Raw genomic sequence first — 26,607 nt, forward strand, 5'->3', positions numbered from 1 at the left:
GATCATCATAACAGTTTACATTTACACACTGCTTTAAGACTACACACAGCACAGTGAGGTTAGCATTAGCTGAATTTTGTATTCTCTGTGTGCCTGAAAAGATTACTCCTTTTGCCCTTCTTTGTTTCCTGCCTTTTCTCTGGGGACCGATTTAAAATGGACTGAATTTGTTCTGTAACCTGTTTGTAAAGCATATTTGCTTGTATAGAAATGGCCTGGTTTTCTGGTTACCTGCCATATGCTTCAGGCTTTCCCTTGTTTCTTTGCCCTATTCCATTTGAATTCCCATCCATTCCAAGGCGAACTCAATTGTTTAGGTAAAAAGGTAAGGGTTTATGTTTTGTTTTGCTGGGAAAATGAAACCACCTTTGTTTTTTTAATGCTATTTTTCCTTTACATTTTCCTTAGGGTTCCTTCTCTTCTGCTATGATAGAACTGAATGTCAATTTAAACCTTGGGGTATGTGAAATGGCCTAAATCTCTATGACTAAGGGAGTAGAGGATTTTTCAAAGTTGTTTTAGTGATCTACCCTCAGTTTTTTTAGTTAGTAATATATTAAATATGAACTACAAATTAGAAGAACTTATACCATAAATAGTCTCTCATGGCACTCTGAGGACATCTTTTTTTTGTGTGTGGGGGGGGCAACGGGGGTTAAGTGACTTCCCCGGGATCTCACAGCTAGTAAGTGTCTGAGGCTGGATTTGAACTCAGGTCCTCCTGAATTCAGGGCCTGTCCTCTATCCACTGTGCCACCCAGCTGCCCTGAGGACATCTTGAATAAGAAATAAAGATGGTCTCCTTCTGCTGAAATTGGCCTAAATATCAGTAGAGTAACAAGAAGCCCAGTCTTGGACAGACTGCCATAGAGGATAGGCTGGTCCCTAATAATGTGGGATGAAGCTCCTGAGGCAAAGATGATTCCAGGATGCAGAGAGTATTTGGCAGCCTATGTAGCCATCAAGTAGTGCCCTATACACTGACATGAAATGGAAAAGGTTTCAAGTAACACAAGGTTCTTGTTTTCAGTGAAATGGAAAGGAGAGCAGATCTGAGACTCTTCTTCAACTACTTCAATATTTCACGTATTTTACAAATATCACTTCATTTAATCCTCACAAAAATCCTGGGAGGTAGATGTTAGTATCTGAAGTTTACAGGTGAGGAAATCAAGGAAGACAGGTTAAGTGACTTTCTCAGTGTCACAGAGCTGGTAAGTGTCTGAAGCTAGATTTGAACTCAGGTCTTCCTGACTCCAGTCTCAGAGGCTTATCCAATGTGCCACCTAGCTGCTTCAAGTATATGTGTGGTTTTGCCTGAATTGATTTGGGCCCTAAATTATGGCAAATCAGAATGAGCCAGTACTCTTATTTAAGCAAATTGTGCAGTAATCTGGAGAGGTCGTTAAGAAGGCCAACTTATATGGTTTGTGTAGTCATCCAAAGGTTAGATTTTAGTCCCATGGCTCCTATTTGACAGGCAACTTTTATACATAGATAGAAATACCAAAGTAGATATGCAGTTTCTTGGCATTGTTTGGTAAAGGCAAGAAGTCAGTGTGCCAAACCCTTTCTCTTAAGGTCCCATTAAAGTGCTGTGGTTACAAAGAAAAAAGTCTAATGACCCCTGCCCTCAGGCATCTGACAATCTAGCTAGGAGAGATAATGTATCTTTACATAAGTTACTACAGAAAAGATACAAGGGGATGAAAGGGAGAGTAGAGAATCAGGAAAAGCTTCATGCAGAAAGTGGAAGTCAAGCTAAGCCTTGAAAGACATGACAGATTCCAGATTCAGGTAGGGGTACACATTCCAGTTGTGGAGATAACGGTAAATGAGACAGAAAAATTGAATGCCATGTATGAGGAATGCTAAGAAGGTTTGTTTTGTGATTGTTTGTTGGTTGTCTTTCATTCCTGAAGAAGACCAATGACACCATGAGGGTGATGTCTGGACTTGAGTATGAATTTGATTAGAGTGAGGCAGAACTGTGAAAAGCCATCAGCCTCACACTCTTCTCATAGTCATCAGAATCCAGAGGCAAGACAAAGCAAGATGATTGGCAATGGCCCAGGATGCAGTGGGTGACCAACACTAAGAAGGTCAGTTTGGCTGGAGGATGTGAAAGGGAGCAATGAGTAAGTAATAAGACTGAAAGTGAAGTTGGTGCTACCTTGTTAAAGGCTTTAAAAGCCAAACAAAAGTTTCTATTAGATCCTAGAAGTAATGGGGAGCCACTGGAGTTTATTGAGTAGGGGAGTGACATGGAAAAAGTTTCACTTTAAGAATATCACTTTGACAGCTGTGTGTGGAAGATGAATTGGATTAGGTAGAGACTTGAGGCAAGGAGACCAATTAGAAAAGTATTACAAAAGTCCAAGTGAGAAGTGATGAGGACCTGGAAGGGAGGAGAGGGAGAAGAGCTCTATGAAGTGGAGAGGAAGGGACAGATTTTGGAAACACAGAAGTGGAAAGGAAAAAATATCAACTGATTGCTAACACTTAGGTTGTGAACTTGGGTAACTGAAAATGGTGGTGTAAGAAAATAGGGAAGTTTGGAAGAGTGGTGGGTTTGAAAGAAAGATGATGAATTCCTTTTGGATATATTAAGTCTGAGATGCCTAAAAGACGATTAGTTCAAAATATCTAATAGGCATTTGGTGGTGGGGGAATGGTGAGAGTATCAGGAGACTTATGGCTGGGAACATAGATCTGTGAATCATGAGCAACTCAATAATTCAATCTATAGTAGCTACTGAAGTCACTGAGATTATAGGAGAAAAAAAGAAAAGAGGACTTAATTCTGAACCTTGGGGTGTACTCACAGTCAGAAAACAACAAACATTTGTTAAGTACCTACCATTTACCAGGCATTGTGCTAATTGTTGAGGAACAAAGGCAGGCAAAAGACAATCCTTGCTTTCAAGGAGTTAGAGGGCATGAAATGGATGATGAATCACCAAAGGAGACAGAAGGAGTAGATAAGTCAGAGGACCCAGAGAGAAGAGTGTCACCAAATTCCAGAAAGAAGAGAAGATGCAGGAGGAGGGGGTGGTAAGCAGTGTCAAATGCTACAGAAAGGCCAAGAAGTTTTGAGAAAGGGCCATCAGATTTGGTCATCAAGAACTCATGGGTAACTTTGGAGCCACCTATTTCCGCTGAGTGATGAGGTTGGAAGTCAGAAATGCTCATGGGAAACAGAGCATCCATACAAAACTTCATTTCTCCAACTTCCTTCCTCCCCAGGCTGAAATCCAGATAGCCGGGAACTACCATGCCCAAGAAACTTCATGCTGATGCTCGCCGCAGCCCTGAAATCCACGAATTGGCAATACCTTTCTACCCATGCTACCTCACCCTCTGCCTGGATAACTCCTCCATCTAAGGAGCGTGCCTGGGCTGGCTGTGGCTCCTTCTTCTCCAGGCTCCACCCTGCCAACCCCTGACTTTCTCTACTTTGCCCCAGCCTCCAAGCCCCTTTGTTCCCACTCTCCCCCGCACACTTATTCTCAGCTTCAATTTATATGACTTCCCCTATTAAAATAAAAGCTCCTTGAGGACAGACTGTCTTTCAGTTTGTATTTGTATTCCCTGGTGCTTAGAGAGGTGCCTAGAATACAGTCATGACTTAACAAATGCTTATTGCATGGCTGACTGACAGATTTCAAAGGATCAAGAAAAATTGTTGTTGTTTGTCCTTCCTTATCAAAGAGGACTGGGACATCTGCCTGATGGTATGACTTGCAGTGAATTGGATTTAAGTGAGGTTGGGCTGTGCAAAGTCACCAACCTCACTCTCTCTCCTCCAGAGCAATCTGGGTCCAGTGGTAAAGTATACATCAGGACAGCTGGAGATGGCTCCAGATGTTTAAGGCAATTGGGGTTAAGTGATTTGCCCAGGGTTACACAGCTAGTAAGTGTCTGAGGTGAGATGAGAGTCAGCGGAAGCAATGATTGTAAGGGTTTTTGGTGTTTTTGTTAGGAGTCTGATTGAGAAAGGGAGTGGAAATATAGAATAAATATATTTTTAATATTTAAACTTCATTATTTTTTTTAATTTAGTAAATATGTAACCCAAGAAGTAGCTGGTTAAAACAATAGAGTTCTGGACATAAAATGGGAAAAAAACTTTATTCAAATTCTACCTTGGACATTTGCTCACTTAGGCAAGGGTCCTCAAAGTTCTGAATCTCTGGGCTTCATACTAGATGGAACATCACCTCTTTATGAATTATCTACTAAGTTAGAAACTTGTATGGTATATAGGTGGAGGGAGTTCCCATACCAAAGAAGTAATCAACCAAGATATCATGAAATTTACTTGGTTGTTTGTTGTCCTTTGTTCTTGAAGAGGACTAAAATGACATCATTATGTAAGAGTCAAGTTACAGTTTGTCCAACTGTGGTTGATCAGACCAGGATGAGCTTGGAATGCCCTAAATAATCCATGTGAACATTTGGGTTGGATTCTCTAAATCTGCTCATCTCACTTTTCTTTTGAGCTACTTCAATTCTGCTTTGCTAGTAGAGCACAGCACCTTCTCTGATGAGGGTATGCCATGCTGGGTAGTCCTGTGCCAGTGTCTCCCATGTCATGCCATCAGTTCCAAAGCTCTTAATATTGAGCTTGAGAGTGTCTTATATTGCTTTTTTCTTTCCACCATGTTAGTGCTTGCCTTCTGTAATATCTCCATAAAAATCTTTTAAGCAAGCATACATTTGGCATTCAAACAATACGGCCAGCCCATTGGAGTTTCACTCTGCAGTAGAGTTTGAATGCTTGGCAGTTTAGCTTGTGAAAGGGCCTCAGAGTCCAATACCTTATCCTGACAGGTGATCTTCAGAATCTTCCTAAGACAATTTGAAAAGAAGTGATTCAGTTCCCACGCATGGCACTGATAGACTGTTTAGGTTCTACAGGCATACAACAATGAGGTCAGCACAATGGCTCTGTAGACCTTCTGTTTGGTAGTGAGACTAATACCTCTTCTCTTCCTTCAGAGCCTCCCAAATGCTGAGCTAGCTCTGGCAATGCATATATCAACCTCATTATCAATGTGTACGTCCCTAGAAAGTATACTGCCAAGTTAAATGAACTTTTCCTCAGTATTCACAACTTCTCTATTCGCTGTAACTGATGGTTCCAAGTATGGATAGTGTGGTCAAGGTAAGATACTGCACTGAGGGTAAATTCTTAACTTGAAAAGGCTATAAGCCAAGACCAAAATGGAGGGAGTGTTTGGGCATGATTTTTTGTTTGCAAATGATTGGCCACTCAATGGAGCCTCTGAAGCTGAGATGCAACAATTCTCTGCTGCTGGTGATAATTTTGGCCTAAAACCAAAAAAAGCACAGGTGTTCCATTAGCCAGCACCACACCATCCATACGTGGAACTAACAATACTCATGTAGTACATGTGTGTGATTCATGGTGTGATATGAACAAAAGAGACCTAGGTTTGAAGTAAAAGGACCAGTGTTGGAATCCCAGCTCTCTTCCTAACCACTATATAACCCTTAATAAGGCTTTTCCACTAGCTGAGACTGTCATTTCATCTCTAAAGTGAAGACTATATGATATTTAAGATCCATTGATTGAACAAAATGCAACAAACTTTGTTAAGCTCTTACCTTGTACAAGGCATCATGCCACTGAGTGTATAAAGAAAAAAAGAAAATATAAAGGGGCAGCTAGGTGGCGCAGTGGTTAAAGCACCAGCCCTGGATTCAGGAGGACCTTAGTTCAAATCTGGCCTCAGACACTTGACACTTACTAGCTGTGTGACCCTGGGCAAGTCACTTAACCCTCATTGCCCCCACTAAAAAAAAAAAAGAAAGAAAGAAAGAAAAAAGAAAATATAGTCTTTGCCTTCAAGGAGCTCAAAATCTACCAGGGATTACAACCTAAATCACAACTTTCTGCTTCTGATTCTTCACTAAGGTCCCATATTTCCTTGAAGATTTAACCTCTCTGTCCTTCAGTTTCCTCATCTGTAAACTGAGGAGATGGACTAGATGAAATCTTAGTTCCCTTTTATCTCTAAACTTATGATTTTTATGAATCCGTGATTCTCTTCTAATGCCAATGGAAGAAGTAGAGGTGACCTGAGTTTTATAACACAGAAAAAGCTCCAAGTAATGATATTAATAACAATCATGATTAACTAGCATTTATATAGTGCTTTAAGGTTTACAAAACTTCCTAAATTCTATACCAATTTATCTTGACTATAACCTTGGGAAATAGGTGCTTATCCTCATTTTACGGGTGAAGAAACTGAGGCAGACAAAAATTAAGTGACTTGCCCAGGGTCACAAACTCATTATGCCTTTGTGCTGGGATTTAAACTCAAGTCTTCCCGACTACAGGTCCAACACTCTGTCTAATATGTATGTCATTGGAGAAATAATCTAGCTAAGTTCAGGATAGCACATCACCAGAATATAGTTAACAAATGTAAAAAACAAACAAAAAACAAATGTATTACCAGGTGATAAATTCTTTCTAGTTATAACAGTTCATGAAAAGGGGTCTCTACTGAGGATTTCTAGTGAGGTAGTATAACATAAAATGTCATTTACCCTCTTTGTGACTTGGTTTCTTCATCTGTAAAATGGGGAGAGAGGTTGGGCCTAATGGTGTCTAAGGTTCTCTCCAACTACAAACCTATTTGAGGTAGTAACCCCGCCAGTGAAATCATCTTTCCTTGTAATATTGAAATGCAAGTATGTTTACATGTGTTATGCGAAAGTGTGTTATGTACTTGAGTGTATTTGACAGTACAGCTTCTCGCTCATCTCAGATGTATATCCGCCAAGGAGAAGCCGGTGTTCTCTCTCAGATGGTTTCACAATCTCCAGGCAAAGCAGATGGTGCTTCTGGGGGAGCAGCTTGTTTGCCGAATTACCATAGCTACACAGAAATTTTAAAAAACACATGGAAAGGGGGCTGAGAGCCTCATCTGAATAATGAAATACCTGATGTTTTCGCAGTGCCACATGCGGCAGATAATGAGATGAAACAATCCCCAGCCCTCTGTTGCTTTCTATGACAAAACTCCAACCACATGCCTGTCCTATTCCAAGTCTCTGTGGATAATCTCTTAAAGGAAACAAGTTTTTGTTTGATGGGTTCCCTGGGTATATGCAGAAGACACCCCAAGGGAAGTAGTCCTCACTAACAGTAAACAATCCTGAGAATAATTTGTGATAACAAATGATTCATCGAATATTTATTTAAACTTTTTTTTTAAAAAAACTTCAAACAAAAAAGAAAGTCGAAGGTTGGCTGAGACTTCTATTCATTTCTTGTTTCTTGATGGAGTAAATTTTTCATTGTTCCTTTAAAGAGGGAGGAAGGCTTGTGGATTAATGGAAGCAGAGAGTTCCGAATGATTCTTATAAAGCTTTGATAATTGTTATTAATTTAAACATATCACTTGGCCATTTTGCTCTACCATTATATAGGCATACTCATTTCAGACTTTTAATAGCTGCCAGATTGTGCCACGTGCTTGGGATGCTGCAGTGAAATATACAAACCACAAGTTTGTTTTCTGGGGCTGAAACACCACTGGGCTAAGCATACAAACAAGCCCCTCACTGTATCTGCAGGGCATTCAGTAGATTAGAAGTGACAAATAGAATCGACTACAGGCCTGGACACAGGATGCCACTGCAGGTAATAGGTCTAATTAGATTTGTCTTCAATGGTGCAGTTCAGTGATGTCAAACTCATATGGAAAAGGGGGCCATCCATAAAGATCCTTATGGGGCACATATTGATTTAGAAAACCACATACTGACATTAATTATGTTTTATTGTGGTCAGCAAGGTGGCATGGTGAATTAGAGCATGGGGTCTGGATTCAAGAAGATCTGAGTTCAAATCTATCCTCAGATACTGATTAGCTATGTGACTCTGGACAGGTAGGTCACCTATCTGTTTGCCTGTATTTCCTCATCTATAAAATGAGGCAAACTACTATAGTGCCTTTGAAAATCCCAGATGGGATCATGAAGAGTCAGACACAACTCGACAACAACAAATGTTTATTGTATTTTTATCTACTTTGTCAATTATTTCCAATTATCTTTTAATCTGGTTCTAGTTGCAGTTGATAGTGTTGTATGTTTAATACCTCTGATAGTGTTTGTAAGTGTGACAGTGCTGCCTAACTCCAGTGAAGCTGATTGGTGGATGATCTGTTTGTTCATGTCTCTTATACTCACTTTCTGCAAACACAGAGGACCCCACCTGCAGTGAGTGCCTAGCCATAACTTTGCAAACCTTCCCAAATGTATCCTGAGAAAAGCAAAATATCTCAATGAAAATGAAATGAAAAAGATTGGAGGAATAATTTGCAATGGAGACAGAGTGCATTGGAACGGAGCTGTGGAAGAAAAGCCAAGTATCATTTAGGCAACCTGGGATCCTACTCACCCACAGCCAGACCCTTTCCCTCACGGTTGTTTCTGGGAACAAAGCAATTTGCCTTCTACTTGGAAACAAATTACCCCAGGTCTGAAAGTACTGGGCAGGCATTTATTTTACATAAGGGAGAAAAGTGAGAAACCCTTAAAGGCCAGCATAGGAGGAAGGGAATATGCCAGGTTTGGAATATCAATTGATTTTTCCCCCAAGAGCTCTTCAATCAAAGCACAGCCAGAAACCAATTGTTAATGCTGGGAAGCCATCCTGAAGAATAGAAAATCCTTTTTCTTTCCCCTGTAAGCTTAATTTGTCCAGACCTTGGTTTCAGAGAACAGAAATTTAACATCATAGGACTGACATGTGAAAGGGACTTTAGTAATCATCTAGCCCCTCTTCATTAGTGAAAACACATAAGGGATCTGAGTCCTCTGGAAGCTGAGTGACTTGCTCTTGACAAAACACCACAGGTGCCACACCCATCCATCCCACCCCAACTCCAGCCATGACTCCCTCTCCAATTAATTCAGAAACATTTGCATAATATTGTGCTAAAATCTGTGAGCAAAGGCAGAGAGATGAAAGAGTGTCCCTGCTCTCAATGAATTCCTATGTAGCTTAAATTCTAGTTGGGGAGATGAGATAGAGGTAGGGAAAGATTACTATAAATGCACATCAGTGTAAATTAGCTGAATGTGCTTCATCCAGCAAGTATTCTTAATTGTAGGAGCTAAGAAGCAGATTAGCTACATAGGAGAGTAGAGCTGAGTGGACCTCAAAGGCCATCTAGCTTGAACCCCCTCCCCCATTTTACAAATGAAGAAAATAAGACTGTTAAAATAAGGATGTTTAGTGACTTACCCAAGATCTTACAGGGAGGGAGCATGATATGGAATGCAGGCAGAGAGGTTCGGGAAAAGGTAAAGGAATTGTGAATAGCCATCCTCTGACTTCCAAATCAGTGCTTTTCCCATTATACCAATGGTCCCCATTTAAAAATTGTAGAACCAATGATGGTTCAAGGGGTTTGTGATAACATTTATTTAATGGCTCCTTAAGCAGTAAATAATTATAAAGAATATTATAAATAGTATACCAAATCCCCCCTGGGAATTCATAACACATTTTTCTTGTCATTGAAAGGGATTCGTGGAAGACAAAACATTGAGAACCATTCACTTCATGATACCATACTCAGGTGTGAAAGCTATTTCACTGAACTCTCCTCCAGGTTGTAGGAAGTGGGAATGTTGTCAGCTACTATAGGCTGGTATAAAGCTTGCCACTCTTCCTCATCCCCCTGAAAAGAATAGACCAATAGTTGCCAATTTGTGGCTCCAAGCACCCTATGGTTAAAGAGTGCACTGTTGAGCACTCATGACCACAGCCTGTGATGGAGAAAAGTTGTAAGATGATACCTCTGACAAGCCTTTCTCCATTGCAAGCCAAGAAAATGACAAGCCATTTCCACCACAAGCCCTTCCTCTGCCAAGAGCATAGGTTCTTCACCTTATTTGTGTGTCATGGGCCTCTTTAGCACTGGGAGAAACTTATGGACCCCTTCTCAGAACAGTGTTTCTAAATAATTGATGGAAATTCTCATTTTTGTTAGAGGTTAGTTTTTTAAAAAAAAGATGTGATTTCCCCCCATTTGAGTTCATAGACACACTGAAATCTACCCATGGGACTCCCTGGGAAACATCAAATTTCATGACCCCCTCCCCTCTCTGACCCCCCAATCTATTCCTGGACATCAGGTTAAGAACCTAGGACTAGAGGAAATGAACAGATATTGTTATTTTCTAAGTGGCAAGCTCATTTGTCAGGTATGGAATTTATTCCCTTGGCTCACCTTTAGAACCAGAAAAAAACTCCCAAAACTCATGGTCCTTTGATCTGGAGAAGTGTGCTGCTGACAGAACAGTAAGTAGAAGACTTTGGTAAGATTTGTTTTTCATGTAAGTCACTTAACCTGTTTTAGTCTCAGTTTCCTTATCTGTATAATGGTTTTAGATTCAGTGCCTTCTTTTTTTGTTTGTTTTGTTTTGTTTTGATTTTTTTTTTGCGGGGCAATGGGGGTTAAGTGGCTTGCCCAGGGTCACACAGCTAGTAAGTGTCAAGTGTCTGAGGCCAGATTTGAACTCAGATACTCCTGAATCCAGAGCCGGTGCTTTATCCACTGTGCCACCTAGCTGCCCCCAATTCAGTGGCTTCTAAGGGTGGTTGTATGAAAGGAGAGAAGGTTAGCAATGGCTTCTAAGGTTATTTCTAGCTCTTAATCTTTTGACATCCTACCATTAGAGCTGTACATAAAAATATATCATTCTTGTGAATGATGAATGTGAAGCTATATAAAGAGTGGATGGGAAATGGAAGCTATTTCAATAATTTAGAGAAGTGAAAAGAGTAACAAGTAATAAACTTGGGTGGAGAGGGGATTGATTGGGAAAGAGGACAGATAATATAATATTAGCCTTCACATTGAATTCAAGTAGCAGTGTGATTCCTGGGGGCTGAATGGGATACCCATAACACTTGTACAGTTAATAGAAAATACCAGCTCCATGTTCTACTTAAAGGATTGAGTACAGTAAATTTGTCTGGAGTTTTATAGAGCACCTGTGGAAGTCCAAACTCTCATGGCCATCATTTTTCTGTTAGATCCAACTGCTTCCTATACAAAAGAACACAATTGAGATTCCAGCATAAATTATAGAATGTTGTTAATGGAAGTAATCTAGGATCCTTGTAGTCCAAGTCTGTCATTTTACCGATGAAGGAAAAGGACTCAGAAAAGTGAAATGAATGGCCCATGATAGTGTTAGGAAAAATTCCAGCCTCTTAGCTTAGTGCAAGTGCACACCTCTTTCAGGAAGTCCTTTCTCAGTCTTGTAGGTTCTGGTGCCTTCACCTCCAAGGTTACCTTCCATCTATTCTGAATTTGTCTTGTGTTACTCATTTGTATATGTTGTCTTCCCTAATCAAATGTAATCTCCTTGAGGGAAGAAACTTTTTCTTCTTTTTCTTTGTATCACCAGCATTGAAATACTGGTACCATATGAAAGGCTTGATTGTCTGATTGATGGATGGAACTGGTTAAGAGATGCTCACAGAGACAGTATTTTGGATGCTTTTTGATTTGGATACTTTGCATGGCAACTTGAGATACCATTCACTTGTTATTAGATCTGCACATATCTTATATCATTATTTAACATTTATTAAGCCTCTGTAGTGTTTCAAGAAATGCAGCCCTTGAAGGAGGAGCCAAATGTATAAACTTGGCCCCAAAGTTAAGGCTATCTGCCAAACACTCTTTATATTCAATGTTTTTTGTTTTAATACAGAGATAAAAATACCTGTTCCTACCACAGAGGAATGTCATAGTCCCTCAGGTAGTACCTTGGGAGCTTATTAAATTTGAGTCAATGATGATGAGAATGGAAAAGACAGTTTTTACACTTCTTTGAGATCTTTGGACCAAAAATATCATGTAAAGCCAAGATACTGTGCCTGGTGGTTCCCTGGGCACTCTGGGAGGAGGGAGTAGCATGGTCCTTAATCATAGAAGGAAAAGAAGCCACTTGCATATCTTCCATACATCTAGGTTTACAACTAGGCTGGTATTCCATTGCAGTTGGAAAGCGAGTCAGTCTCTGCCGATTATGTCTCTGTGTAGTGAAAACTATAACCACTTTTTGAGTCTATATCTGATTCTAAGGCGGGGGAGGATTCATTTCCTTTATTCTCCTGTCCCACTCAAGGCCATATTCTTTGGGATATGTGGTTGCATCCCAGTCATGTTCTGCTGATAGACAATTCTCTCAAGGGAATTGATCAAGTCCCATGGCTCTGAAAGAAATAGCCCAGATATAGTTTCATAACACAGAAAAGTTTCCAGCAATTATTATTCTCTTCATTTTTGGTCTAGATTATTGAAATAGCTTTCTTTTCCAATTCACATAGCTGCTAGAATGATATATTCATAAGGCACAGCCTAACTGTAGGATCTGAAAAAATAAGAGCTAGAAACAACCTTAGAGACCATTAAACTGCTGATTATACAGGTAAGGAAATTGAGGCTGAGACAGTTAAATGATTTGCCACGGGTCACATTCCCATAAGTGCCTGAGGTAGGATTTGAACTCAAGTCCTCCTAACTTCAAGTCCCATGCTCTATCCACTATGCCAGCTGGGTACCATTTTGCTCCACTGCTTAACAAATTCCAGGGGCTCTCTATTACCTCTAGGATCAAAGACAAATTTGCCAATATAGTTTTTAATGCACTTTATAAGCCTGGATTCACCTTAACTTTTCCAGGGGGTATTGTATACTATTTCCCTTCACAGACTCTATAGACTAGCCAAATTGGCTTTCTTACACTGCATATATCACATACAGTTCTTCATCTCCCCTGTCTGTACTTTGCACAGACTGTCCCCATGTCTGAAAATATATTCCCTCTTCATCTCATCTACTGTGTATATAAGCAAGATCTCATGGTTGGTCACTCATATGTCAAGATGTTCTATTGTCTGGGTCCCAAGGTTTCCCTTATCTATACACTTCATCCTTGAAAGAGGCTTTGCATTCTACCCTTCCTGATTGAGGTCAAAGGACCAACAGAGCCTTGGGCTTTTATCTTTATGCTGTAGGGATACCCAGTTGAAGCATCATATTTAATCTACAGGAGTCTTGTCATAGGAAGAGAAAATACACTTCCTTTACCCAAAATACAAAATAAAGAGTTTATCAAACAATAACCAGACACTTGATATGAAGCTCTGGTTCACATTTAAAGAAGCTGGGTCAGAAGCTCCTCCAAATAGAAATAAACTTCAGTGGTCATGAGCGGAGTATTTCACCAGAGCCCTGACCACACTCAGAGTGTTTTTAAGGCTGAAGGGGAAGGAATTCTCTGAGATTATAAACTCCCAGAGGGCAGATCTATGCTCTCACTAGACTAAGATACATATGCAATTAGGTTTTTCTAATAAATTGAGGATTTTCCCTTCCCATCCTGGAGTAACTGCATGCTGGGCTTCCAAGGGCATGCTTATAAAAGCCCACTCCTTTCATTTTCCTTTTCTTATATAGGATAGAAGGGCAATATTGTGGCTTGTTATCAAGTGGGTTTTAGTAAAAAAAAAAATTGAACTTCCTTTTCAAAAACAAGATTGAAAAGTATTTCAGGAAAGGCAATGAATTTTCCTCAGGTACTTGAAATCACCTGGCATCAACATGAAGCCTTTAGCTGGGTTACTATCTCTCTTAAGTACATAGATTGTCCTATGTTATTGCTTCCTTCCATAGAACACGTGGCAACTCTCCAAAATCTTCTTGGTGTGTTATTATACTGCTCTTGTCCTCCAAAGCAGAGGGAGGGATTTCTCCCCCTTTGAAATTATTTCCCATGCTTTTCATAGACCTTGGTCATGTTCCAAGATTTCCCTAATCAATCTAGCATTGTAAGCTGTCAGACTTCATTTTCTTCCCTATGAATTTATATGACACCATACGTTTAATATTTGTTCCATACAAATCCTTCTACTACTATCTCTTTATGTTAATTTCTATTATTCCCTGAGATATTTAGTTTTGTTCTCTGCAGGCCTATTGAAGTAGGAGTTATCTCCCATTTGTAATGATTTTCTATTGTAGCTCTACAAATATTTTTTCAAGAAAGCAGAATCAGCAATCTTTTTTGACAGTTCTCCCCTGAGTCCCTCTGGGCTGAATATATGAGAATAGAATGTTCAAAGCGGTTTAAGCAGTGCCTAGATTGTGTTTTAAGTCAGGGGCTTTGAATTAATTGTCCAATTGATTCACTTAATTAGTCACACTTAACTTAATGTGACTGTGTTTTTTTAGTTAGTTTGATTCTCTCTAGTAGTAGCCTAGACAGATTAGCCTAGACAGATTAGAACACATAAGTTTAGTGTTTGGGCTCTGTTTTGGCCTGGTTCTGTTAAGCTCCTTAATATATGCTTATCTAGAGGAAAACCAAGCACAAGAATCAATGTAGAGTTAAGGCATAAGAATCAAAGTTGGAAGTGGCCATTGAAATCAGGGAAATGAATGGAGAAACTGAGGTCCAAAGGAGTTATCTGTCTATTCAATGTCACATGGGTGATCCGACTACCCATATACCACATGGCCCACTGAGTCTTCCTAGTTAAAGAAGTCTTACACATCCAAGAATCACAGAAATCTGGATTCAGAAGGGACCTGAGAGGTGGTCTGCTTTAATTTGCACCTGAATAGAATTCACCTCTAACATGATACTAACAACTCAATCTACCTCTATTTGAAGACCTCTAGCAAGAGAAAACCACTCTCTCTCTTTGGGATAGTTATAATTAAGACACTTTTCTTTATATGGAGCCACTATTTGCCTTTCTGTAACTCCTACTCTGTCTCTCTGGAGACAAAAAGAAAAAAAATAAATTTTTCTTCCACATGACAACCCATCAAGTACTTGGAGATAGCTATCATGTCTCTCTGAAACCTTTCTACCCCACTCTAAAAAGTCCCAATGTCTTAAATGGATTTTGCTATGGCATGATCTCAAGTTTTCTCATTCTGAGGACATCCTCATCTGGATGGGATCCAGGTATCAATGTCTTTCAGAACATGATAATCTAAATAATCTGATTATCATAGATTAAGAGCTAGAAAGGACCTCAGAAGTCATTAAGTCCAACCTCCTCATTTTAAAAATGGGAAGAATGAAACTCCTATTAAGTGACTTGTATAGCTTCACATAGCTACAAAATACCTGAGACAGGATAGGATTCAAACCAGCTCTTCCGTTATTCTATCTCCTATAATAGATTGTCATCCAGATGTGGAGGCTGTTGCAAACACTTTAAAAATGCCCAGAAGAGTACAATAAGAAGTGAAGAGGGAGACACAGACAAGCAGGACAGTTTTGAAACTATGTTGACTTTATCATATACTTTTTGTTGAAAATCAAGATGTATAGAATAGAAATGCATTATTTCATTTATAATCCTCTTTTATTATCCTTCTTTATATACAAAACTGTTCAGGTTTGCTGTTTGAATCAAATGAAGAAGCATTTATTAAAGCACTGTGTCAAAAGTCCTGTGTTAAGTGCTGGAGAGGCTTGTAGAAAAATAAATCAGTCTCTTCTCTCAAGGATCTCACATTCTAATAAGGAAAGACAATACATATAGGACATCTTACTTGGATATAAAGTTTCTAGAATTCAGTGGCAAAACTGGTCGCCTTGAGTTTTTAATGCTATTTCCATGGATAAAACCATATTCATCTTTGATGTTGAACTATTTGACAGAGCCAAGGACTTGGGTATCAAGAACTTTTTTCCTCCTGAGTCTTCAGTACCTGTGGCTGCTGAGGAGGCAGGGAATAAAGAACTTGCAGAACTAGTTTTTGTGTTAGCAACCCCAGAAGAGTTGATTTCCAGGATGATGACTTTGGGGTTGGAGAGGAGATGGAGCTAGTCTCAAAACAGGGTTGATGTTGTATGTGTGTGTGGGTGGGGAGGAGATACCTTTGGGCTTCTTGGACTCAGGGCCTTAGGCTGTCTCCATTGGAAGGGGTGGTGCTGAAAGGGCTAGTAGTGCTTTGACTCAACTGTAATCTCAGCATGCCTGGTGGTTTCAGCTATTCTGGCTTGCCTGCCCTCTTGGTCAGTAGTTGGTGGCAATTGGTGGAGATGGCTCACCTTTTATTTAAAGAGGTCTCCCCATGCCAGGATGGGTTGGACTAGAAGTAGTGCTAGTGCTTGGCTACAAACCAAGATCAAAAGTGAAGAGAGAATTGGTGTATGACTTTTTAGTCGCAGATGACTGTGCACTCAATGTAGCCTCTGAGGCTGAGGTGCAAGAGTATGGATTGATTCCCTGCCACTTGTGCTAATTTTGGACTGACAATTAACATCAAGAAAACAGAGATTCTCCACCAGCCAGCACCATGCCATCCATATATGGAACCATTGGTTACAGCAAATGAAGAAATTTTTTTATGCTGTGGATAAGTTCACATACCTTGGCAGTATATTTTCTAGGAATGTATATATAGATGATGAGGTTGATGCATACATTGCCTGAGCTAGCTCAGCATTTGGGAGGCTCTGAAGAAAAGTGTGGGAGAGCAGATGTATTAGGCTGCCCACCAAACTGAAGGTCTACAGAGCCATGGTGCTGACCTCATTGCTGTATGCCTATGAAATCTGTACAGTATACCAGCATTGTATCTGGAAACTGAATCGCTTTGAATTGTCTTAGGAAGATTCTGAAGATCACCTGGTGACATAAGGTATTGGACACTTAGGTCCTTTCACAAGCTAAACTGCCAAGCATTCAAACTACAGCAGGGAGTACAATTCGGATGGGCTAACCACATTGTTCAAATTCCAACTGTATGTTTGCCCCAAAGATTATTTTGTAGGGAATTCACACAGAGTAAGCACTCACATGGAGATTAGAAGAAGCAATACAAGGACCTCCCCAGGTCTCTCTGAAAAACTTTAGAATCATTTGTGAAACACAAGGGACACTGGCACAGGACTGCCCAGCATGGTGTGCTGTATCAAAGAAGATGCCGTGTTCTATAAATAAAGCAGAATTTCTGTAGCTCAAAAGAAAGATAAAATGTGCAAAATTAAAGACATCTCTATCCCAGATGTTCAGATAGACTATTTGTGCCCTACCTGTAGTAGAACTTCTGGTCTGGTCACACACAGTCGGATCCGCTGTACCTTGACTCCAACATAGTGATGTCATTTTGGTCCTCTTCAAAGATGAAGGACAATACCCAGTGCCAGTACTAGAATGGGGGTGAGGGAGAGGATGTTTCTATTCCTAGATCTCTTGGTATTATTTGACTATGGATGACATTTGGTCAGAATGAATGCAGGGTGCATTCTCCACAAGGTTTATTCTCCTAGGTGATGGTTGTATAGGGCTAGTAGGGCTAGTAGTCTCAAAGGTATTGTTATTCTTGGGGATCTTGTGGTGAGTTTGGGTCCTCAGCTGTCTTCATCAGAGTCTGAGGATTGAGGTGGTGGCAATGGTTTGACTCACCTGACATACATCACCTCTTGTCTCTAACTCAGTGTGCTTTAGTTCTTCAGCTAGGCTAATCTTCTCAACAGCCTATAGTTGGTCAGCAATTTGTGGGGATGGATGACCTTTTCCTCAAATGGGATGCTCCCTATTCAGGGAGGATTTGGTTTGGGAGAAATTATGAATTCTATTTTGGAACTGTTGAGTTTGAGATGCCTACAGGACTTCCAGGTGGAGATTTCTAGCATGCAGTTGATAATACATGAATGAAGCCAGAGGAAGAGATGAGGGCTGTATATGTAGATTTGGTAGACATCTTGCTTAGAGATTATAGTTAAATTCATGTGAGGTGACAAGATCTTTAAGAGAAAGCAGAGCCCTAAGGTACACCCACAGAAAGCAGGTAGATAATATAAAAGAGAATGATATCAGTCTGATAAGTAGGGAGAGAACCAAGAGAGAGCAGTATCAGGACAATCCAGAATGAGGGTGTGGTCTGTATGATCAGAAGGATGAATAAAGAGAAAAGATCATTGGATTTAGTGATTATTAGATCACAGCTGACAGTGAATAAATCAGTCTCAGTGGAGTAGTGGTGATAGAAGCCAGATTGGAAAGGAGTAGAATAGCAAGTGGGAAGTGAGAAAGTAGGGAAAAGATATATTAGCATCTTTTTTAAGTTGTGCTATAAAGGGGAAGAGAAATACAGGACAATAGCATGAAAATATGTTAAAGTGAAGTGTTTTTTATATTAAGAATAGGGATAGGGGCAGCTAGGTGGTGCAGTGGATAAAGTACCTGCCCTGAATTCAGGAGTACCTGAGTTCAAATCCAGCCTCAGACACTTGACACTTACTAGCTGTGTGACCCTGGGCAAGTCACTTAACCCCACATTGCCCTGCAAAAAAAAAAAGAAAGAAAGAAAGAAAAAGAATAGAGATAGGGGCAACTAGGTGGCACTGTGGATAGAGCACTAGCCCTGGATTCAGGAGGACCTGAGTTCAAATCCAGCCTCAGACACTTGACACTTACTAGCTGTGTGACCCTGGGCAAGTCACTTAACCCCAATTGCCTTACCCGAAAGAAAGAAAGAAAGAAAGAAAGAAAGAAAGAAAGAAAGAAAGAAAGAAAGAAAGAAAGAAAGAAAGAAAGAAAGAAAGAAAGAAAGAAAGAAAGAAAGAAAAGAATAGGGATATTTTGGCCATATATGTTGTTGTTCTTTGTCCTTCATTCTTGAAGAGGACCGTTACATCAGGGTGATGTCATGACTTTCAATGAATTGGATTTAAGTGAGGCAGGACTGTGCAAGGTCACCAACCTCACTCTCTCCTCCAGAGCCATTTGGGTCCAGTGGCAAGATATACATCAAGATGACTGCATATGGTGCCAGATGTTTAAGGCAATTGGGGTTAAGTGACTTGCCCAGGGTCACACACCTACTAAGTATCTGAGGTCATATTTGAACTCAACTCCTCCTGACTCCAGGGCCAGTGCTTCATCTACCACACAACCTAACTGCCCTTGGTCATATAGGAAAGCATCAGAAAAGAATCCCATAAATAAGGAGAAGTTTGAAAATTAGAGAGAAGGAAGGGAAAACTTATTGGATGAGACAGAATGGGATGGAATCCAAGACAATAATGGAGAGATTGGTGTTGGTGAGGCAAAGGACCATCTCATTATGTGAGGAAATAGCAAAGGAAAATGGACCAGGGAATGATACTGAGATGACATTAAGTCATTGGAATTGGAGAAGATCAGGAGTCCTTGACTAACAGTCTCAATTTTTCGGTGAAGTATGAAAAAAGGAGGGAATGGCTAAAATCTTCAAGGCAACAAGATAGAAATTATTTATAAGATGGTGCTCAAATCAGTTTCCTTAGAAGCTTTAATTCTGTGAGAAATGGAGACTAAAAAAGGAATAAATAAGTATAAGGACTATGAATTGAAGATTCATTTAGCATAAGGAAAAGAAAAGAGAATTAGTGACAATAAAGTATATTAGTCCTTTTTAGACAAAGGCACAGAAAATGAAAAACAAATTTAACAGATGAAGTGGAAAAAAAGGAGAGAAAGGGGATTGTAATGAACTACTTAACTGAGAGTAAAAAGGGGGAAGAATTGGATAACTAGATGAGAGAGAGAGGAAGAAGAAGGAGGAGGAGGAGGAAGAGGAGGAGGAGGAGGAAGAAGAAGAAGAAAGAAAGAAAGAAAGAAAGAAAGAAAGAAAGAAAGAAAGAAAGAAAGAAAGAAAGAAAGAAAGAAAGAAAGAAAGAAAATAATGAGTTAATTAAAACTCTCAAACTAGGGAAAGTGGTGACAAACAGTAAAGGAGGGGATTATGGGGAAGGGGTAGCAAGCCCATAGGGAAAGGGTTTCCTTAAAGTCGATTATGCAAAAATAAGATATTATCTTCAAAAAGGATAAAGAGCAACATAGTCCTACATCAGAAAAAATCAATATTAGAGAAAAATAGTAGAAAATATAAACCTGTCATAACTTCAAAGGTAAATAAAAGGAAAAAGAGTGAACCACTGGATAAGAAAACAAAATTCTATGATTTGTTCTTACAAGAAGGCAACCCTAAACACAACACACCTAAAGCAACATACTTTAAAAAGCAGACATACACAGAATAAAAAGGGACTAGAACAAAATGTATTATGTATCAGATGAATAAAAGAACAGAAATTGCTATCATATAAATAAAACTTCACAGCATAGGTATAAAGAAAGAAATTGCATTTGCTGAAAGAAAATAAGCTAAAATTTCAATATTAGAGCTATGTGCTCCAAATTCCATAGCATCTAAATAAATAAATGATTAATAAATAATAATTGTTATTTATTAATTAATAATTAATGAAAAAGTTACTGAATTATAAGAACTAAACAGTAACACAGGAATGTTAGAAAGCTTTATAATAATAGTAGGAAACTTATTTGTCTATCCCCCTCTCAGATTTACACAAATCTAAGAGAAAGATAAATAAAAGAAAAAATATAGAATTTAACAAATTGCTGGAAGAACTAAAACTAAAAGATTTATGGCATCTTCTAAATAAAACTGAAGATGATATGTATTTCTCAGCACCATATGGAACTTTCATTTTAAAAAAACAACATGTATTAAGGCACCAGTTTATTTCAAATAAATGTTAAAATACAGAAATAGTAGCCATATACTTTGTCAACCGTAAGGCAATAAAAATAATAAACAGTTTAGGGAACACAAAGAAAAACACAGACCCCCAATGAAATCTTAAATAATGAGGTCAAAAATCAAATCATAGAAACAACTAATAATTATATGAATGAAAATGATAAATATGTTAAAATTTTAGGGATTCCCCTAAAACAGCCCTCAGAGGGAAAATTGTATCCCTAAAAGCTAATGTTAACAAAAAACAAAAGATTAATAAACTGAATGTACATTTAAAAAATTAAAATGTCAATAAATAAACAAAGCCAAATAGGTAAAGAGAAGTTGAAAAATAGAGGAGAAATAGATCATTTAGAAATCAAAAAGACTATATAAATGATTAACAAAACTAAAAGCTAGTTATTTGAAAAGACCAACAAATTGGAAAACCTTTAGCCAACCTGATTAAAAAGAGAGCAGTGTTCACTTCAGCAACACATATTTCAAAATTGGAATGATACAGAGATTACCATAGTCCCTGCTCAAAGACAACACTCAAATTAGCAAAGCAATCTATATTTTGTATTTTTTAAAAGTAAAGAAATAAACCTAAGAAATTTACTTCCCCCCCAGAAAAAAGAAGAGAACAGAAAGCCCTATCAATAAAATAGTCAATTAATAAAATCATTTATTCATTTGTAAAATCATCACAAAACCAGAAGATATAAAAAGAATTATCAGAACCTATCATGCACAGTTATATCCTAACAAAACTGAGAACAAAAGCAACACATTGAAATACCTTCAAAACATAATGAATAGGAAACCAACTAGAAATACTAAATAATCCAATTTCAGAAAAGAAGTTAGAACTATAAAAATAAGAACCAAAAGTGGAATGAGAAGAAGCCAGGGAATCTCCTGGTCCTGATGAATTCACAGGATAATTCTATCAAACTTTTAAAGAACCATTAATACTAATACTATACAAATTATTCTCAAACACTTCAAAAGAAAGCTCTCTAAGAGTGCTTTTATATATGATTGAATCTTAAAGTCAAAACTGACTTTAGGGAAAAAGACTCTATGACTCAGCAAATTCAGGCTGTTATGTTTGACCTTGTTAACTAAATATTCCCATCCCTTCCTCCAACAATTCCTTTCGACTTTTTACAAATTAATAGTCAGTTTAAGTTCATAATGTGATGATGCATTTTGGCCTTGTGCATTTGAAATTTATTTGTGAGTTGTAATATAACACATTTTATCTTGTCTTCCTTACTTCATACCCAGTATGAAATAATTTATTTTATTGCAAAAACACCATCTAAAAATATTTTTTCATTAAAATACTGGCAAAAATGGCATGTCTATATTTATTACCTAATTTTAGAATACTGGCATATCCCTCCTACTCCAATGCAAGCTTTATGAGGTCAGATGCTGTTATGTCAGCAACTCATACAATATTTGTTGAATACACTAACAGGTGCTTAATAAGCTGCTGAGTGAAGTCTATATTAATTTGAGATAACCAAATTAGGTTACATCAGACAAGAAGGTATTTATGCAAGTCTAACAACAGGAACATCTGATGAGCCTGGGGTGGGAGATAACTACTGAACTCACTTCCTTTCCACTAAGGAGAAATTTACTTTGGATACTCACAGTCCAAATTAGGTTTAGTTCCTAAAGAAACTTCCTCTAAACCCCAACCCCAGCACTCTGGAACTAGTTTACTTTAATTCAGATTTTGGCTTATGTCTAGAGTCTCTCCAAAAGACAAGACTAGAAATATACTCAATGTACAATATGAATCTAGTATAAGGCCAGTATTTCTTTCCTGTACACAAAGAAATGCTCAAGGCAGACCATTTCCAAGCATGAATTTTATAGAAACAAACAAGTGCCCAGTAATAACTTCTATTATATTTCCCAATGAAATTGATACGCAAATCTCATCTAGACATAAAGCATTTTGTGTTACTGGTAAGTAAGCATTTTATATTTTACCTCTGCACTGCACTGTATACCTCACTGTAAACATCTTCTGACAAAGTTAGGCCAGGGTTGGGGTTCATCCTGCTTTTGCTGATACTGATCTTCCCGCTTGCTACAAGTCATTTCAGGCTAAAGGACCTAGAACTGGCCAATCTCTGGAACTCAGAAGCCTAGACAAGTATGTCTTGGGATTGATACTTGTTTACCTGAGATCAGGAAAGGACACACATAGAAGTGGCAACATAAAACCCAGCTTCAAGCTTGCCTAAATAGGACATTGACTCGAGTAATTTTGTTCTCACATTTCCATGTCAACCAGGGTGGGGGATAGGGCAAGCTGTGCTTCTCCTACACTTCATGGAAATCATAATAGTTCAAAATAGTCACAATCAGCAGCCAGGAAAAGGATAGAATACAGGAAACCAGGATAGAATCACTCTTTTTCTAAAGAACCAGTGTCATGTCTTCTTCTTTTTCAGTGGCCAATGAGGGGGTGAATTCAACATCCTCAAAAGATCTAAGGACTTGAGTTAGTATAGCTGGCCAACTAGAACCAAAAAGGGCAGTTTTGCACACTCTCTGTTCAACCTCCAATTATATCAGGGGTGGGAAGAAGGGTAGGTGATAATATAGCGTTATTTAAATTAATTTTATTCAAATAAAATCCAACTAGATTTTGAGGGTTCATCTTAATGAAACGTTTCTTAGTTTATTTTTTAAAAAATTTTTTATTTTTAATTTAAGAGATAGATAATGGACTTTAAGTTGATTTTATACATTCTATTTGGGTTTTATTCCTTCACCCACCCACCCCCAAACACACAGACATACACTAAGAACTTTAAAACTTTCATTTTCATATCTACGTGTGGTAGAAAATAACTCCAATCTTTACACATAAATTGGTAGAACTGTGAGTCATTTCTTAAAGCAATCAAGTTCCATATTTTTCCTTTTTCAAAGACCTATTTATTAATTTTATTTAAGGCCTCAAAAATGTTTTGGGTAGGAATAGTAGTCCTTTAACAGCAAGAGAGTAGAAATGGTTTGTCTTCTTCTTCTTCCTTAAAATATTTAGAACTGGGGCAGCTAGGTGGCGCAGTAGATAGAGCACCGGTCCTGGAGTCAGGAGTACCTGAGTTCAAATCCGACCTCAGACATTTAATACTTACTAGCTGTGTGACCCTGAGCAAGTCACTTAACCCCAATTGCCTCACTAAAAAAATATATGTATATATATATATATATATATATATATATATATATATATATATAACTTAGAATTAATTAAATATTTTTCCAAGCACTTTTTCTCCATTAAAAAAAATACATCTAGTCCAAATGTTTGACTCATTTACAACAAATTCATCACACCTGAAAAGAACCATTTACTTTCTACAATGCCTAGAGATTCCTTTTTTTAAAACCCTCCTAAATTTCTTGTCTTTAGACTACTCTCTTCTCAACGGAATTCACACCCCTGAGGAGTAGGTGCTGCTGAAGACCTAAGGCCCATTAAGCTAAAACTGTCCTCTCCCACTTTTTTTTTCAGGCATCTTTCTTGGCTTTGTCTATGTGGGGGGTCCTTATTTGTCCATTAATAATACTGTCTTATTTTAAGAAATTGCCACCACCACTAGAACCTTAAGCAACCACCACCCTGATCAATCAGCAGTCCATCAACATTGGGGCAAGACCCCCCAGTAAAAAGATTACAACTTGCTGAAGGCTCAGATGATGGTTAATGTATTTTGTTTTTGGCAATAAAGGTTTTTTTTAAGTATGTAATTTTTTTAGACACAATTCCATTGTACACTTAATAGACTACAGTACAGTGTAAACAACTTTTATATGTACTGAGAAATTTTTAAAAATCATGTGATTCACTTTATTGAGACATTGGCTTGATTGAGGTAGTCTGGAACTGAATCCACAACATCTCCAAGGTATGTCTGTATTTTATTTTTTTCAACAACCAATAGAGGCAGCTATGACCTCAGAGTCAGGGTTGTGTTCAAGCCTTGCTTCTGATACACACAAGCTGTCTTCCCCTTGCTAATTTATTCAACCCCTCAGCATCCCTAGCTAACTCTCTAAGACTAAAAATTATCCAGCAAGGACCAATAATCAGTGAAAACATAAGACCACTTTCCATCCCTACTCTCCCACAAAAAAAACCCAAAAAACCAAAACCCCCCCCCAAAAACACAGCCTCACTTTTATTGTGATCTAGGAAGTTTCCATTTAAGATTTCTCAAAAGGCAGAGATTTATGTGAAATGAGGCATCTTGAAGGAAACAGAACTTGAAAAATAATATACACAGTGTAAATGAAACAAACAGAAAAGGAAATTGCAGGTTGTGTACTCAACAAGCTTGTGCTTAAGAGGAGATGAGAAACTGCATCTTCCTTCCTTCATGGGATGGGGGAGGGAATGGGCAGAGAGAGACTATGGCTATGGACCACTGAGGGCACTGTTGGACTTAGCTGACTCATTCATTCATTTTGCTGCACTACTCTCTTCTTTTGCTTCTGTTTTTTGTTACTAGGCATAGCTCAATGTGTAAGGGAGGGAAGATATGACATTTGTAGATTAAAGTTAGCCTTCATCTACACCCTAGGCATTTGGTACCTACCTAATTATTTACATGCTATTTCCCCCACTACAATGTGGGCTCCTTGAGGGCAGACATGGGTTTTTGCCTCTCTTTATATCTTTAGCACTTACTTCAGGGATTAGCATATAGTAGGCACTTAGTAAATGCTTGTTCATATAAAAACAAAGCTTTTTTTTTTTTTTTTTGGTGAGGCAATTGGGTTTAAGTGACTTGCCCAGGGTTACATAACTTGTAAGTGTTAAGTGTCTGAGGCCGGATTTGAACTCATGTCCTCCTGAATCCAGGGCTGGTGCTCTATCCACTGTGTCACCTAGCTGCCCCTAAAACAAAGCATTTTTAAAAGCTGTTTGGGGCAGCTAAGTGGTGCAGTTGATAAAGCACCAGCCCTGGAGTCAGGAGGACCTGAGTTCAAATTAGGATTCAGACACTTGACACCTTATTAGCTGTGTGACCCTGGGCAAGTCACTTAACTCCATTGTCTTAAAAAAAAAAAGCTGCTTAAGTTACCCAAAGGTCTATACTCAGGAACACCATAGAAAGGAAAGGCCTGATTAACAAATAAAACTACAAAAGCTGAACCTCAGTATATTGGCCTTGAGTATTTTCAACCACTAACTAACCAATTGAATATTCACAGATGCCTGATACGTGATCAGCATGGCTCTAAGAAATAGAGACCATGGCTTTCAAGGACCTTTTTATGTCTTTGGGGCACATTTAAAAGAATTTGGATATGATCTTGCAGATACCAGCTAATCTTGACTCAACTTTAGGATCCTGTGATTTGAAGGAAATGTTTTGTTATCAAAGGTACTCCTTCAAAAACAATTTTTTTTAAAGTCATGAATTTTAATTCCATTTTTTTGCTCTACATGGTTGGTGAAAATTTCCTATTTATTAGTCATGAGAAGAATTGTTGATGATCTTTTTGTCCTTCGTTTTTGAAGAGGAACATGAAGTAGGGGTGATGTCATGATTTACACTGAATTGGATTTTTTTTTTAAGTGAGGGAGGGCTGTTGAAGGTCACCAACCTCACTCTCTCCTCCAGAGCCATCTGGGTCTAGTGGCAAGATAGAAATCAGGATAACCGGAGATAGCCCCGGATGTTTAAGGCCATGAAAAGAATATTCAAATACTGGAAGGATTTATACTTTAATTTTTTGTCAATTTGATGATCTCCATTCTCTTTACCATAACCATAACAAATCTATCTGACTTAGAAGATAAGCCTTTATGGAGGTGGTGCTGGTAGTAGTGGTGGGGGTTTTTGGGGGGTGGCTTATGGAGGTTAAGTAACTTATCCAGGATCATACTGCTAGTACATGTTGAGGAAAATTAATAGTATGTTGCTGTTTGGGT

General features: G+C 38.5%; 1 non-coding gene across 1 annotated transcript; it reads left to right on the forward strand.

Moving 5' to 3' along the window:
- The first annotated feature begins 21,106 nt into the window (after positions 1–21,106).
- Positions 21,107–21,210, forward strand: LOC122737701. Its single transcript, XR_006354502.1, has one exon. It is a non-coding gene; the product is annotated as a U6 spliceosomal RNA (small nuclear RNA).
- Positions 21,211–26,607: the final 5,397 nt, after the last annotated feature.

The sequence above is a fragment of the Dromiciops gliroides genome, chromosome 1, assembly GCF_019393635.1.
Source record: "Dromiciops gliroides isolate mDroGli1 chromosome 1, mDroGli1.pri, whole genome shotgun sequence".
NCBI classification, from domain to species: domain Eukaryota; kingdom Metazoa; phylum Chordata; class Mammalia; order Microbiotheria; family Microbiotheriidae; genus Dromiciops; species Dromiciops gliroides.